Here is a 5,946-nt window from a genome sequence, read left to right as displayed (position 1 = left end):
TTAAACACACACCCACCACCTACTCTATAGCCTGCCTGCAAACCCACCTCTGCTCGTGATTGGTTACAACAGCTGTCTAACAATAGAAACGTCCCACCCTTTGGTGAATTTACATGCCAATCCCCAAGACTCCATTCCCATTCATGCATTGGGCGCATTCGTTTTCCATGTCCCGGTGCTCCGGGTAAACGGAGTATGTACATTATAGACCATTCCACTGGTCTCCATTGGTCTCCATTCCCCTGAGGCACAGGGCCATGCAAAACAAACGTGCCCAGTGTTCTTTATGAAGCAGGGTGGCTCAAATGTGGTCCTAGGTGAGGAGCGATTGGGCGTACAATACGGAAACTTCTCTTCCGAGCCTTTCATTGGTTCCTGTTGTAACAGGTTTTTCAGGTTTTGTCAGGATTATGAAACCCTCCAAACCCACGTGTTCAAAAAAAAAACTGCCCACACCACTTTATGAATGGAAGGATGCTCCGATTGGTGGAACAATAATCTATCCACCCGCCTCCCGGAGAGTTTTGGGAAAGACGTCATTCGATTATGAAATCAGCTCGCACCCTTCTAAACATGACTCATTCACCCATTTTAAGCACCCTGGTACCATTATATTGACAATTACAACAAGTGATGGGACACACCACACTGATAAACGCTTATATGCGCCCTAAAACAGAACAAACAAATGCGCCCATTTTTTTTGCTTACATTTTATGAGCACAAGAGCACCTGTCCCCCCAAAAAACTACAAACCCCATATGGCCATTTAATTCTATTCTCACGATTCGCGAGACCGTTTACCCTAGTCAGAGAAGACGAAACGAAGCGAGATTGTTTACTCCATCCAAAATCTGTACACGAAAATAAGACCACGAAGTGAGGAACATTTGTATGGAGGTCAATGAGAGAGTGCCGAATTTGGTCAACAAACAATATATCTGCTAATTTGCTGCACGAGGCTTATTTGATTGAATATATGTTTTGTAATTGTCAGGTTGTTATGAATGCACTGATATAAGTGAGAATGTTTCGGCGACTTTGGGGAAAGCCTTTATATCGGAGTAGTACCTGTTGTTCACAAGCGATATCTGCCCTCTCAATGGATAGAATGGTCCCACATGATCTCGCCTCCAGCTTGCCTTCCATCTTTCAGGACATGTATATCTCCATTGTTAGTGCGGTCACTCGATTATCTTGTCAATATAATAGAAATTATTTGCCATAGTACATTTCCCAAACACGGAAGAAAGAGATGGGAGAATGTGTGATTAACGGGGGGGAAAAGTGTTTCCCCTTAAATAAACACAGAGACAGTCAGTGGATGTCTTAACACTTTATTCCATCGCACTGTACATTTGTGAACCACACGACTCGAACAGGATTGTTAAGAGAATATGCGTCTCCTTGGCGGGATGTCACGACTCGAGAGTTGGACATTTTTTATGTTAAATGCATTAGCTTGTAATCCAGACAGAAAGTCTCACAACAGTGTAGCCTAGGCTGCTTTTGTCTTCAAGACCCCCCACACACACACACACACACTATCGCCATACTAGCTGTATGCTTACACCGTAATGTAAATAAACATAAAGTATGGACCAACCAGAAATGCCTGAGTATAACTGACAGGTGTTGTGTACTCATCAAAATGTGCTTGTTGGGAAAATCAATTGACTTGTAGAAATCGTCATGTCGTCATTTGCATTCTTTGACAGAAGTGAATATTCCCGGAGGCTTGTGGAGCTGATGGGATTGGGCCGATAGGATTGGATGAACTGGCTTTTCAGCAGTTTACAACGAAATCCCATTTTATAGCCCATTTGACATATCACCAAACATATATTTTTTTACATGCTTATCTCTTAACATGATAGGCTATTAATCCAAAATTGGTAGTTCATTAAAACGGAGCCCATTATTTTCATCCTGCTTAGATGACCAGGCGTATGAATAGGATGTAATTTAACGTGGCCAACTACAGTGTTATCTTATAAAGGTCCTTCAGAATTCATCTATAAATGAAAGACAGCAAAGAGCCAAATAAACTCACCAAGCATGTATTTTGCCAGGATATTTCAGCATTTGAGATTTTATGAAGAGACGTTCCAAAAGCATCAAATGAATACAGCAATTCCATGTGTACATATTAGGATCTAAATACATGGATATATTCAGCACATTTCATACGTTACGTCCATCTGTACGAGTTGCACCTGTAGTTGTTCAAATTGCTCTCAGATCCCACCACAAACATCTGAAAAACAGTCATTCAAAGTAATACTTAATGACACCGCAGCCAGAAATAGAAGATTTTTTTTTTTAAATAAAAAAAATAGAAGAGAAATCAACAATTCATCACCCCATTCACACACGCATATTCTGAATGATTTAAAACAGCAACAACCTCAACGCTGAAAATATGCGACAGCTTCTCAATCTCCAGCAAAGAAGTATTCATATTTACCCAGCTATAACACAACATAACTCACAGCTGTCATTATCAGCCATGATTTCAAATATGACAATTTGTAAATCAAATAAAAACAGCAGCAAATTGTAAAGATTCTTCACGACTGTGGATCTTCTCTAAACAACCGACAGCTTCTTTTGGTACAATTTTATACTATCATGCCCTGCAAAAAAAAACATATTCTCTTTTGGAGAACATGTTGGCAACATGTCATTTTTCAATGGATCATCACGTCTGAAATTAGAGACAAGCATGTATTCACACATGCCTATAGGCAAACACACACATCGATTATACATAAACAGAAAGTGTTCCCAGTAACACATACAAAATATGGAAGTTACTGAAATTCGCCATATCTCCTTTGAGGGGAAATATAAACAAAAGAGTCTTGTGCAGTTGGAATGGGACAAACTCATTCAGAATTATAGAAAATATATGGACTCTCATCTTGACAATATTCTGAAACTCCTGGGTGTTGCATACATTTCCACTGAAACACACAGCCACTCCCCTAGTATCGATACATTCAAGTGTGCCCATAGCCCATCCACATAATTGCTGACGAGGTGTCTGACAATGAAAACTAGGCTGCAACTTTCCCTCATTTATGTCCAGTGCATATAACTTTGCACCCATTTTTTTTAATCACATGTACATGTTTATCTCTGTTCTGCACTAAAAGTCCACATTTGACATTTGTTATATGCCAATCAATAATTTCCTTGATGTGTATGTGTTTAAAATGGCTTCCAACAGTCATACGAAGAGCGCTACATTTCAGCACCACCGTTCATTGGACAGCGACACTCGTCAACAGTCTCCACCTCCGCCACTCACACGTTCCCAGACTTCGAAACGTTTCCTCGATATCAATGCAGTTGTTTATATTTTTTTTCTGTAACTTTTTTGGGGTTCCAAAGACCGGTATGCACAAAATATGCACAGGGCCTGCATTTTTTTCGAGCTATTTACTGCTACCACGTGCTGCACGTGCTTTAAAATTATATTTGAATTTACAGACCTGCACTTCAAGTATCGGATCAATTCTAACCTGGTCACACAATGAAACTGCCATGTTTAGGCTACCGAATTGCTCTAATATTTCACAACTTTTGAAACAGGCTTACAAAATATTAAAGTGGTAGTTGTACACCATCCTTTGTGTAGGAGTAATGAACAAAAGACTGGTGTCCTGACAAACGTCTGCAACATCTGTCACAGTACCACACACGCAGGGTTTTCAAATAGGCTACCACAAAACCGCCTACTCCTTCACAAACGAGTAAACCGCGTTCTAACTGAGAAGAATAGCAATACTCTACAGATCCCAAGCATAGTCTTCTTGCCATGTAGGTTGCTGTGTGTATCAATCATTTCAGTTCTAACTTTATCAAACACTTCTGAAACTAACAATCTACTGGGCACACACTGGTTGAATCAACGTCGTTTTCACGTCATTTCAATTAAATTAAGTGGAATAGACGTCTGTGCCAAGTGGGAAGCAATTTACTATTGTCATACTATTACTGCACAGAACAAATGGCATTTTATGTGAAATTAACGTATTTTTTGCCTCTTAAAAATTACAGTATGGTGATAATACACACACACACACACACACACAGAATAATTTCAGTTCTATCTTTATAAAACAATCCCAAACAAACTAGCCATTTTCTATTGTTTTAGTTTTACTACATAATTAAAGTCAATCTGAAAAATGACAGTACAATGATAATATTTGTGTGGTCAAATCAAATCACTACACAAGGTCGTACATAAAGGCCACATGATTTTGCTAGCAAAAAAAAGTCTAACTGTCTACTGCTAAAATCGATTCCATTTCTTCAAATATTTTTCTAGCAAGATATTCATGCACACCCTTTTACAAGCACAGTCCCTTTCACAGACTCCTCTTACACACTGTACACTGTCACACACACACTCTCTTCAAAACACACACGCACCCTTTCAGACTCCTCTTACACACTGTACACTGTCACACACACACTCTCTTCAAAACACACACACTCCCTTTCACAGACTCCTCTTACACACTGTACACTGTCACACACACTCTCTTCAAACACACACGTTCCCTTTCCAGACTCCTCTTACACACTGTACACTGTCACACACACTCTCTTCAAACACACACACTTCCTTTCACAGACTCCTCTTACACGCTGTATACTGTCACACACACACACTCTCTTCAAACACGCACGCTCCCTTTCACAGACTCCTCTTACACACTGTATACTCGCACACACACACTCTTCAAACACACACACTTCCTTTCACAGACTCCTCTTACACACTGTGTACTGTCACACACACACTCTCTTCAAACACACACACTCCCTTTCACAGAATCCTCTTACACACTGTGTACTGTCACACACACACTCTCTTCAAACACACACGCTCCCTTTCAGACTCCTCTTACACACTGTATACTGTCACACACACACTCTCTTCAAAACACACACACTCCTTTTCACAGACTCCTCTTACACACTGTGTACTGTCACACACACACTCTCTTCAAACACACACGCTCCCTTTCACAGACTCCTCTTACACACTGTATACTGTCACACACACACTCTCTTCAAAACACACACACTCCTTTTCACAGACTCCTCTTACACACTGTATACTGTCACACACACACTCTCTTCAAACACACACACTCCCTTTCACAGACTCCTCTTACACACTGTATACTGTCACACACACACTCTCTTCAAACACACACGCTCCCTTTCACAGACTCCTCTTACACACTGTATACTCAAACACACACACTCTTCAAACACACACACACACTCTTCAAACACACACACTCCCTTTCACAGACTCATCTTACACACTGTATACTGTCACACACACTCTTCAAACACACACACACACTGTCTTCAAACACACACACTCCCTTTCACAGACTCCTCTTACACACTGTATACTCTCACACACACACTCTACAAACACACACACTCCCTTTCACAGACTCCTCTTACACACAGTATACTGTCACACACACACTCTTCAAACACACACACACTCTCTTCAAACACACACACTCCCTTTCACAGACTCCTCTTACACACTGTATACATTCACACACACACTCTTCAAACACACACACTCCCTTTCACAGACTCCTCTTACACACTGTATACTGTCACACACACACTATTCAAACACACACACACACACACACTTTTCTCTCACACTGAATATTATTTGCGAGTTCAAAGGACATTTGTGTATTCTAGTAATCAAATCATAAATTATCTGCATCAAAATTGACTTCCTAATATGTGCTGGACATAGCCTATATATTAATAGCCTAATATACACTACCAGTCAAAAGTATGGACACACCTACTCATTGAAGGGTTTTCTTTATTTTTACTATTTTCCACATTGTAGAATAATAGTGAAGATGTGAAAACTATGAAATA

This window comes from Oncorhynchus nerka, linkage group LG9a (assembly GCF_034236695.1).
Source record: "Oncorhynchus nerka isolate Pitt River linkage group LG9a, Oner_Uvic_2.0, whole genome shotgun sequence".
NCBI lineage: Eukaryota > Metazoa > Chordata > Actinopteri > Salmoniformes > Salmonidae > Oncorhynchus > Oncorhynchus nerka.
This window is presented reverse-complemented; position numbering follows the sequence as displayed.